Source organism: Fukomys damarensis, unplaced genomic scaffold (genome assembly GCF_012274545.1).
Source record: "Fukomys damarensis isolate Sample0158 unplaced genomic scaffold, DMR_v1.0_HiC HiC_scaffold_3, whole genome shotgun sequence".
Lineage (NCBI taxonomy): Eukaryota > Metazoa > Chordata > Mammalia > Rodentia > Bathyergidae > Fukomys > Fukomys damarensis.
Window position 1 is genome coordinate 46,348,760 of NW_022900915.1, and position 12,437 is coordinate 46,361,196.

The 12,437-nt window shown below is 36.7% G+C and overlaps 1 pseudogene; it reads right to left on the minus strand.

The window, feature by feature from the left end:
- Window positions 1–10,689: 10,689 nt before the first annotated feature.
- On the minus strand, window positions 10,690–11,631 carry LOC104858215 (annotated as a pseudogene).
- Between the last annotated feature and the right edge of the window lie 806 nt (window positions 11,632–12,437).

Genomic DNA, 12,437 nt, shown 5'->3' on the forward strand with positions numbered 1-12,437 from the left:
GGTGAACATTTTCATTTTGGAGATACAACTTTTAAAGAATGGCAGGGATATATCACAGAAATATCAAAGATTTCACTACTACATATACATGCCAATAAAATTATATATACGTAGTAATTGTCTCCGAGTGACCAAGGTTTTTTGTAAATAAGAAACATTAATGTTTATATTTAGCTTAATGTGAGTTTATAGCAAAGGATGCAGCAAGAGCAGAAATCAGTGCAATGGAGACTAAGAAAATGATACAAAAAATAAATGAATCAGAATTGGTTTTTTGAAAGAATAGATAAAATCAATAAACTCTTAGCTCACCCATGTTTTCAGCAGCACAGTTTGTAATAGCTAAAACTTGGAAATAGCCCATTTGCCCATCAGTTGGAAACTGGTTAAAGAAGATGTGGTTTTTCTATAAAATGGAATACTACTCAGCTATAAAGAATCAGAAATTAGATTCATTCATAGGAAAATGAATACATATTGAGGATACACTCCTAAGTGAAATAAATAAGTCACACATGTAAATACTGAATAGTTTCTCTCGTGTGAAAAACTATAATAGTACATAAGATCCTAATGAGATACATGACAATGTAAATTAGGAAGAAAAGAGCTAAAGGTGTAGGGAAAGTGGGAAGGGAAAAGGAAGGGTAATAAGGGAAAAGAAAAAAATACAATAGAATGAAAAATTGGAAATAAGGTGTTTGTAAATGGGGAGGGGAGGAGGGGGTGAAGAGAGGGTAGGGACAAGGGGAAAAAATTAGAACCAAGACCGGTCATGTAAAGGTACAAGATCCCAAAGATGAACATAACTGTACCGTATACCTAAAATGTACCAATAAACTAGAAGAGAGAGAGAGAGAGAGAGAGAGAGAGAGAGAGAGAGAGAGAGAGAGAGAGAAAGAGAGAAAGAGAGAGAGAGAGAGAGAGAGAGAGAAGCAAAGGATGTAAGTAGCTATTAGGAATAGGAAGTTTCATAGTAAATCTCTGTGAGTTTTCTCAAAGTTATTTAATGTAGCTTACATGACAAGTTGACTCAAGTGGTGTAGCAGTCTCCTTTTCTTGTGTGTGGCAAAGGAAATTAATGGTATAGCTGGGGATTTAGCTCAGTGGTGCTGCCGCCTGCCTCACAAGCACAAGGTCCTGAGTTCCATCCCCTCTGTATAAAAAAAAAAAAGAAGAAGAAGAAAATATTTATGTTGAGTCAGTTACCAGTTTTCAGTCCATAGTTGGCTTGTCCTAATGAGAAACATCATATTAGCAGGGCATAGAAGAGGAAAGTTGCTCAATCCATGGCATCCAGGAAGCAGAAAATTTGGGAAAGAGAGCCATGGAAGAGGTGTCTTTGCAGACCTGTGCCTAGTGACCTCCCTGCTCCATCCATTCATCTAATAATGGTGCAATCAGAGCAATCAGTGGTGATCCAGTGTCAATCATCCAATCGCTTTCCACAGGCCCACACTCAGCGCACACAAGCTGAGGGAGGACCTGTTTGATGCCAACCATAACAAATCAGTAATGCAGACCCCTTGTTCACAACTGCACTAAGACTATAAAAATACAGCTTAATTTTGGGGAAATCTATGACTTCCACATTTTCCCTTGGGCTTTCTCTATTGTGCAATGACAGCAAAATTCTGCCTAAGAAAATGTAGACAGAAACTATAAGAGTTGTTTAGGCAAATATTAGGTAAACAGAGAAATGGAGATGCCAGCATCAGAAATACATTAACTGGGATGAGTTGTTACAAATTGAGGGTCATCAAGGAATGAGATTCTCACCATGATGTTTCTTCTTATTCTGTCACTGAGATTAGGTGAATCCAGGAGATGACAGAGTGGCAGAGCCTTTCCAGAAGAGCTGGACTACAGGGGAAAGTAAGCACAGGGTTCCACCTCCTCGATTGTTTACCTGTGTGATCTTAAGGAAACTTGAACTTTTCTGAGTCTTATTTCTGCTCTTTAATTTTGTAAATGTATAGTAGCTATACTCTAAGCAATTGTGAAGACAAAATAAACCTTAATGATAGTATTGAAAAGATTATGTATGTACTTTGCATAAGGGTTTTTTTAAAAATTAAATACTTTTGGAGGTAGCAGAGGCTATCTGTGCTTTATCTCCTGAGTATTATAGTTTATAAAACATCAATTTCCCTTTCTAAAGAAATTTGTAACAGTATTTTGGGGAGAGCTGCAGTGTAGCCCAGGGTAGACCACGAGCTTATCATGTGCAGGGTCTTAGTTATGATCCTCAGCACCAAAAACAAAAAGGGAATATTTATTTGGTGAAAAAGTAACATCTTTGGGCCGGGGATTTAGCTCAGTGGTTCCACCACCTGCCTTGTGAGTGCAAGGACCCGAGTTCAATTTCCTGTACCAAAAAACATAACAAAACAAAAAAAAACCCAAAAAACAAAGAGTAACATCTTTTTCATTCTATTTTATTTCCTTTGTATGCCTTTGTCTCCCTGGGACATATCATCAGCTCTCTTTATTTCATGGCCAATGATACCCTTTAAAAATGTTTTATCCTCCAAATTATTTATCTATGTAGTGACCACAAATTTTGCAAACACACCAACCCTCCAAATGTAACTAACTCCAATTTGAGTTTCCAATTAATTTTAAAAGCCCTACAAATATTTTTTTTGCAGTTACAATACTTATCAACAAAGTCAGCCCCTATTGTGTAGGTAATTACAACCCGTGTTACTCAATTTTTTCTTGTTTTTTTTTTGCTTTTTTCACTCTGCCTAAAACATTGCTAAACTGCTAACTACATTTTCTTTTCCTTTATTTATATCTTAAAAGATAAATAGTAATTTTATATACTTATGGAGCATCATGAGATATTTTGACAAGAGATGTTCAAATCAGGGTAAGCTCATCTATCTTCCTAAGGATTTATAATTTTTCACTATGAGAATATTAAAAAACCCTCCTCAAACATTATCTGTTACTATTACATACTTACAAAAATGGGGATGAAACTGAAAGTCAGTGTTTACACGAAATAATCCAGACTTTAAAAGACAAATACCACATAATCTCACTCATAGGTGGAATGTACAAAAACTTGATTATGTAAGAGTTGTGAGGTGAATGCTGTTTTCTGGGGGTGAAGGAGAGGGAGGGAGAGAGAGGAGGAGAGCTCAGTCACCGGTGCTAACTCACAGTGAGCCAGAAGCAGCAGTCTGATGCTCTTCTGCACAAGACAGTGGCTCCGTGAGATAACAATGAATCACCTAGCTACGAATGTTAATTACATTTCTTAGCTTTTTTCAATTATTCACTTTTGTATAATTCTTTCATTGTATGTTCCAAAGAAAAATCTAGAACTTCCACATTTGTTTATTATAAGTTTTATACCTACAGCTAGGGTCATCCAGGGAATTGAAACATTGCTGGTGTACTGCAATTCATTATATTAAACTTCCACTTCAATTTTATTTGTAGAATGTTGAGTTTTTTTCTACTTAAATTTAAAATCCCCGTTTAGAGAAAGTCTCCAGGGAACACTGTGATTATGCAGCATTAGGGTGCCCTTGTGACCATCAACTAACGACCGCACCTGATGCTTTCATTTGCCTTAGGTTTTCACTGCGGTGCTGCCTGGTGGCTGCTGCCTGAGCCTGAGCTGCCCCGCACGAGAACACCTGCAGAGCTGCACCCTTCACAGCCCTGTCCACATTAGCTCAGAACAGGATCTCCCGGAAAAGCAGTGCGAACTGGCAGAGCTGAAACTCCGGACCAGTTAGAGCTGAAAGCAGCTTTGAGTTATCACTGCTCTGTGGGAAAGGCAACATCTGCAGTGCAGTAGGTGAGATTCAGCCTGCACCTTGCCCTGCCTTACTGTGTTTTGTAATTTTCTAAATGGATATGCAAAGAAGGATACATTTATATTTTATTACACAACCTTGCTTTTTGTGAAAACCCAAACCACAAAGTCTCACTCATTTTTCTATTGTTATCACGGCAGGCTAACGTGGCCAACCTTTTATAGTGTAAAGATGCTGATTTCTGAATGTGCTATCCTGGCTTCCTCACATCCGTCTAGTGTAAGCCACACTGAAACAGCAGGTCTTCCATGTTAGGATGGTGCATTTAAGGCCGGGGTGTGGATCAGTGGTAGAGTGCTTGCCTAGCATGTGTACAGCCCTAGGTTAGATCCCAGTGTGCACACACACGCGTGCACACTTATACAAGTGTACGCTCACACACACACACACACATACAAGAATGCATATAGCTGTAGACATAGTGAGTGCAGGGCTGGCATTGCACCTAAAACAGTGCACATCACTGTTTTACACAGTTTGAATTAATTTAATCACAAGTTATTCATATCAGGAAATCTTTGAAATCCCTTCTAGTATGAGATCAGTAGCCTTTCCTGATTCCAATCACATTCCAATCATATAAGGTGACGTGATAATGAACTCGTTCATTCAACCTTTGGGTAAATATGGAGCAAAGTACTTATATGAGGCTATTCTGAGGCAAAGGGGAATTTGAACTTGTAGGGTGAGAAGAAGAGGAGAAAAGTGTGGTGGTGATTAAGGCAGTTCACAGCAGAGGGAAGCTGAAAGACAGCTTGTATTCACTCTTGCCCTCTCTCTTCCTTTAGATCTGTAACTCACAGCTGCTTCCATTTCCCACACAGAGGGAAGGTTCCGGCATGTGTGAACACACACACACACACACACACACACACACACACACACACACACTGTAGATTGCCAATGGGGCACCAACTGCACTCACAGAAGATAACTGGCCTCTCCAGGGAACTGGCAAATATCAGAAACCTGCAAATCAGGCAAAGTTGGGCTTGCATTCTTATTCTACAAGCAACACTGGGTTTCCAGCCTAATGAGACAATGTATCTGAGATTTTCAAAAACTTTTCACCGTGTAAGTTGTGCCTTAGAGCAAGTCAAATCTTAAAATTCCTCACTACTATCATGTGTCAGTGATACATTCTTGAAATTAATGTCAATGTTATTACTTAAAACTAGTCACTTTTTATTTTTTATAAATGGGCAGTATGCTCCCCTTTTACTCGGCAGCAAGTATTTTTGGACAGATTCTGTTTTTCTTTGGAAATTATTGGTTCCTGATTGTTAAGGTAGGTGCACTTTCTTTACATGCTCTTGAACAAGATAATTCGGTCTCTCTGAAGATCAAGGCATGCACTGAATGAATAGGTCAGGTCCAGAACCTGTCTCAGAGATTCCTGAATTGAAAATCTGTGATTCAGTCTTAGTAATATAACATGTTTGCCTAAGAGCTTCACAGGCATGATTCCATTTAATCTTACAACTTTCAGAAACATAAGAAGCACGTTATTTGGCTGGGGATTTAGCTCAGTGGTTCTGGTGCCTGCTTCGCAAGCACAAGGATCCACGTTTGATCTCCGGTAAACACACAAAAAAATCATTATTTTATTTTCACAGGAAATATAAAAGGATGGGTTAAAATTAAGAAGAAAAATCACATCACTATTTAGGAAAAATTCAAACAGCAGAATTTATAATACATACCTTGTATATAAAATTTGGTTCCATCCTTTTTGTTTGAACTCATTACCAAAATATTGTAAGTATTTCAGAATCTAGTATCTCCCTTGGTCTGACCTTCCTGATGTCTTCCAAGAGAGGTGCCTCACAAAGCTGCTGACAGCATTTAAATTTCCAGTGAAAATCTTGGCAGCACAATTTTACTAAGTCATCTGTGATTTAATTTTACAAGTCCCCTGGGCATTCAGCCCCTGGTTTTCAATTACATCACTCGATGATATCATTTACTTTTCTTCTGGAGCTTCATTTGATTTGCTGTCAAACTTGAAAATATAACTCAATATTTAATATCAAGAAGAAAGTTATTTTAGTAATGAATAATACAAACTTGCTGTTTTGTTTGTATCACTTGGTACATTCAAAATTATTAAAAGCTGCATTTAACTCTCCTTTTTAATATTTCATACTTTCAAGCTCTGTAACTCCATAAGCTTACAAGAAAAGCAGGCATTTGAATTTCTCATTTTTATTTATACTGCTCTCAGTGCTTTGCCTCACAGTACTCACTTGTTAATATATCTCCTTGATATTCTTCAGTTATTTTCACACTGGCAAATCCAGTGGTGTCATTCTGACCACAATTGCAATAGCAAACGGAATGATACAAGTGAAAATTATGTCATTCTGCTTTCTTTGTAATAAATGTATCACTCTGGTGCAACATGATTAGTGGGGAAACTGAGTATGCGTGAGAGAGAAGATATTTTTAAACCATCTTCAGTATGAGTAATTTTTTTGTGAATCTAAGACTTTTCTAACAAATATCAACTTTTAAAGTCCTTATGTTTTACAGATGTCAGAAATAAGAATATAATAAATAAATATTATTATATGATCACTTGAGTAATATTAAAGAAATGTTTTTCCTTTATATAATCACATAAACATTTTATGGTGAAATCACAAAACAGTAAGAAAATATACACTCTCCAAAAATCTCCACATAGATATAAATAGATCTGTGTAGTTAATGAAACTTTGAACTCCTTTTTTTCCTGAGATATTTCCCATAAAATGTACATAGTTGATTATTATACTTCCACAATTCCTAAAGTTATTAACTACATTAGGGCAAAAAATTGACTTACATTCCAATTAATTTCATTATTTGTGTGAAGTTTTATAATGTGTTTTAACAGAGATGTTGGGGATCACTCTGTTGATTATGCCCTTAGCAGGCTGTGAGCAGTACAGGCTGTAAAGATTCCACAATTGGATTGCTTTCAGAAGCAAGTCCAGCCAAAGCTAGAGTACCAAGGTCAGAGTGACTCTTACCTAAATTATCTTCCCTTCTTTATTAAAAAGACCCTTAGTTATACAATAGAGCCTATACTTTGTCTGTTTGTCTATTCTTTCACCAATACCACATTTTCCTTAATATTGTAGCGTTATAGTAACTCTTGTGATGCTGCTGTGTACTCTTCCAACCTTATTCCTCATGTTCCGTACTAGGGAGCTTTATACAACTCCTGTTTTTTGTATTAACCTTCATAGTGTTCAGATTGTATGCACACTTCGCTTTCAGGGATCTTTACTGTGAAAGATTCTTTGCATTGAATACACAGACATATTTGGGAAAAACTGACATCTTGTCATCTTCTTGTCCATGAACATGGGATAACTTTTTACTTGTTTCCTTTTAAATTTTTTAATCAAAAATTAGGTTCATTTGTACAAATAAAGACCAAAAATATGTAATATTGTTTTTTGTTTTGTTTTTCTACTAATTTTGATATTTATTTATATAGATAATGTATCTTTCATTAGATTGTTACCTAAGAATTAAATTTAGGGTATGTTAATGCAAACGGTACTAAAATTTAATTTCAATTTTCACTTGCTTATTGGTGCTAGTTAGAAAAGTAATTGCATTTTTATGTGCTATGTATCCTGAAATGTTGCGTTTAAAATTTATTATGACCAAGAGGACTTTTGTCTTTAACTTTTATTTGTACTTCCATATAGACACAATTAAATATCTGTGAGCAAAACATCGATATTTCTACCTTCCAATATATACTATATTGATTTCATTTTTCTTTCACTTTTGGACTTGTAAAACTTCTACAACAATGATAATACAGAGTGATGAGAATAAATATATTTGCATTCTCCTTAAAATTTTATATTTAGGTGTTTGATGAATCCTGATTTCCTGATTTAAATACAAAATGCCAAATCACAGGATATAATTGAAATCTTCTGCAAGTGGATATCCAGTTTTCACAGACACATATGTTAATGAGGATATCTTTTTTCCAGTGTGTTTTTGGCCTTTTCTTAAAAAATAAGAAAGTTGAAGGTGCATGCATCTATTTCATGTTCCCATTTCTGTGCCAGTGCCTTTTTTGTTATTGCTATCATTACTATTACTTTTCAATACAGCTGTAAATTTGTTTTTGGTTCCTCTGCATTTTTCTGCCTCAGGATTGCTTTAGCTATTGTGAAAATTTTCTCATTCTGTATAAATTAGAGGGATTTCTCCCCCTAGTTCTTTGAGAAATAATTGTAGTGCTTTATTAAATATTGCTTTACATCTGTGGATCACTTTTGGTAATATGACAATTTTAACAATATTAATTCAAGACCAAGGTATGTTCTTCCATTTTCTAATGTCCTCTTCAGTTTCTTTCTTTACAGTTCTGCAAATTTTATTAAAGAGAATTTTAACATTAATAGTTTAGCTTGGAGCTTAGGATTTAGCTCAGTGGTTCTGCAACCTGCCTTGCAAGTGCAAGATCCTAAGTTCGATTCCTGGTAACAAAAAACAAAAGAAACAAAACAACAACAACAATGATGACAAAACATTAGTGGTTAAGCTTACTCTTAAGTATTTAATATTTTGAAGTTATTGTGAATGGAATTGTATTGATTTATTCTTGGTGAGTTCCTTATTGTTGGTGAGGATCATTATTGATTTTTATACAAATCTTATATTCTTCAACTTTATTGAAATTGTTTATCAAATATAAAATTCTCCTGGTGAAGTTTCTGTGTCTTCTATGTAAAAAGTCATATGATCTGCAGATAGGAATAATTTTACTTTTCTTTTTTTTTTCATTTTTTTACTGGTACATATTTGTAGTATATTGTAGGGAATAGGTATGTGTACATATCCCTTCTAAATTATTTTTGAACCTTCCTTTTTTCCTTTTATTTTGCTAGTGTAAGATTCATCTATTTTCTTGTAAGTCAGTATAAATTTAGTTATCATATACACAGATTAATAACGAGACTAATAGGCTAAAAATACATAAAATAAACTTTTAAAAATTTTATATCTGCACTTGTAGATTTTGTCTCTATTTATTATTTCCAATCTGTATATTTCTGAGGCAATTGTAAATATATGTATATACATACATGTATATTATTACATATACATACATACATCTTTATTGTGTAAAAGATTCCTTAATCTCTAAACTCCTTCAATGTTTTTCATCACTATCTGTGTTTCTACATATCACCTTACTGGGGGTGACTTTTTTATAAAGCAATATCTTACCCCTGATTTTATTTGAAGTTTATCTTTCAGCTTTTCAATTTATAATAGAAACATCTTCATGTGTTTCCCTAAAACTTCAATCACAACTGGCAACAAACTTAACCCATTATCTCCTGCCCTCACCCATACTGAAAGCTCTGCAGTGAGCCTCCACCCACCTGTTCTCCTGCACCCACTTGCCACTTTCTCTTTTTCCTATTTAATATACTTCTAATAATGTATTTATCACTATATACGAGATGGAGCACAATCATGCTGTCTTTCTCATCCAAAACTCACATCATGTGTTGTTAGTATATTTTTAAAAATCACCAGTTTCTTACTCCCAACCTCTAATAAATAATAAAAAGTGAACTGATCAACTGTATTTCAGAATATTGTACCATTTGGCGGTCAATCAAGTCTTTTAATTCAAACTTTTTCCGTGGGAGTATACATTTAGCAACCTTAATAAATATAAAAATGTGAAAAGTAGATAAAAACCAGAATAGGGCTGAGGATTCAGCTCATTGGCACCACACCTGCCTCACAATCACAAGGTCCTGAGTTTGATCCCTGGTACAAAAACAAACAACAAACAAACAAACTGAACTAAAGAATGACCCTGAGAGTCACATGAAACACTGAAGTTCACCCTAATAAATCCCTGAGCAGTGGATATGGCTGAGCCATTCTGGGACTTTTGACCCATACAGACTGTGAGGTAAGAACAATTACTCTGTAGAGGGCCAAGCCCGTGACAATTGTAATGAAACAAAATAAAATGAATGCAGTGGGTGAGTTATAATAGAAATTGAGAAGAGCAATTAAAATGTGTGCTATAGCAACATTGTGTTTCTCAGAAAATACGAAACTCTCCACAATTACAGGAAGCTTAATATAAGTACACATCATTGTTACATCTCTATAGTGAAGTCACATAATCAATGCACACCAAGCATCTGAACTTCAGAAAATTTGGACCTCTCTATAAAGAGCTCACTGCCCCATGCAATTTGTGCGTATGTGTGACTCAAATAATGATGGGAATATCTATGGAAGAAAAATTTGGATTTAGATTTATGCTCACATGTTAGTTATGCACCAGCAAGACCAACGTGCCATAGAAAAAAGAAATACAATGGAATAAGTGAACAAGACAGCACAGGAGCCCACCGTCTGTTACAGGCAATGTCAAACTTCATAAGCAATAATTTTATGTTTAGTTGATTTTATAATCTTATAAACAGGTGTAAAACCTTCCATATAATTATTCTCATTATTTGTTATAAGGAATTGAGCATTCTCATGTACAAAGTCATACTAATAAAAATTATTGGCCTACCAAATGTTAAACTACTGTGCATTAAATTATACATGAGAGGATGAGTTATTGTGCTGGGCAAATATCTGGAGCATATATTTTAAAAGAACACATATGCATACACTCTCTATAGCTAAAAATATTTATTGATAATTGTAGCATATATGCTATTTTTCAATTTTAACCCTTTTTGGGTAAACTACACATGTCTTAAGAATATTACTAAGTTTTCTGTGTTGAATTATAATTGTCCAATTTTTAAATATATAAGCACTAAGCAGACTCTGTAGAAATGAAATTAGGCTATTTACTCTGCATATTTTGCCTTCGTACTACCTTCATGAAGGCTCTGCTGACTTCCGTGTGGCACAGGCTATAGATGAGGGGATTCAGCATGGGTGTGAGGATGGTGTAAAAGGCAGACACCATCCTGACCTGTGTGGGAGACCACTCAGACATGGGCTGCATGTAGATGAACATTGCTGCTCCACAGTACATGCCCACCACCATCAGGTAGGAGGAGCAAGTGGCAAAAGCTTTGCTGCGACCCTCACCAGATCCCATGAGAGTCACAGCCAGAAGAACATGAGTGTAGGAAGCAATGATGGTTACAAAAGGGAAGAGGAGCATAATCACACAGCAGACAAATATCATCCTTTCAAATTTCATGGTGTCCGTGCATGAGAGCGTGAGCAGGGCAGGGACATTACAGAAGAAGTGGGCTATTTCCCTAGATCTACAATAGGAAAAGGTCAGCGAAACTGCTACTTCAATTATACCATCGATGGAGCCAAGAATCCAGGAGGAAGCCGCCATGATGGCACAGAGTTTCTGGCTCATGAGCACCTGTTACCTTAAAGGGTGGCAGATGGCCACATAGAGGTCATAGGCCATTGCAGCCAGCAGGAAACACTCAGCTCCCAGCAGGGACACATAGAGGAAGAGCTGGGTCCCACAGCCTGCCAGAGAGACGGATTTCCTGCCAGACAGGAAGTTGACCACCATCTTGGGGACAGTGGTACAGACCAGCATGAGGTCCATGAGGGAGAGCTGGCTGAGGAGGAAGTACATGGGCGTACGCAGCTGGGTATCCAGGAGGATGAGCAGGACCATGACTGTGTTCCCCACTCAGGCCACTGTGAAGATGGCCAGGACCAGGGTGAAGAGGAAGGTGTGGAAAGGGCTGTGATCGAAGATTCCCAGCAGGATGAAGTCCGAGTTGAGGGTCTGATTCTCCCAGGCCATGGTCAATGATTTCACTGTGCAGATACAACTTATAAGAAATGGAAAGGATATATTCTGGAAATATTAAAGATTTCATGACTACATGCACATGCCAGTAAAATTAAGTATGCACAGGAAACCTGTTACTCTGGCTCATGGATTATTTTTTTGTGTATGTGAAAGAATAAATATTTTTTTAAAATTGATATGAGATGAAGTCAAGTTACACAGCTAGCAAGAAAAGCCGCTTTCATAGTAAACCCTGTGTGTTTTATCAAAGTCATGTAACAGTTTTCATGAGAGGTCCACTCAGGTGTTAAGCAGGCTCCTTTCTTGTGTGAGACAAACAAAACTAATAGAAGAAAAGGTTTACTTTGAGTCAGTTTCCAGTGTTTTCAGCCCACAGCCGGCTTCCCCTAATGAGAATCTTCCTGTTACAAGGGCATAGAAGTGGAAAGCTGCTCAGTCCCGGCTTCCAGGAAGCAGGAAATCTGGCCAAGAGTCAGTGCACAGGGGCACCGCCGCCATGCCTGCTGCACCCTTGCTCTGCCCAGGAGTCACCCGTGACACATTCAGTGGACCAAACCAGTGGTGAGGTGAGGGGCTCCGTCAGCTCAGCACTTAGCCCAGGGCCAGCCTCGAACAAACAGTGACAGATAGGTAATGAGGGGATAATTTATGCATAATTACACTAATATCACGACAGCACTCCTGCATTTCTGGGCATTCGACGACTTTGCTACGTTTCCTATGGAACTGAACACAACACACAAAAATGATAATAAAATGATGATTCAGAGAAAAATTAAGGAAGGAATGAAGTAAAT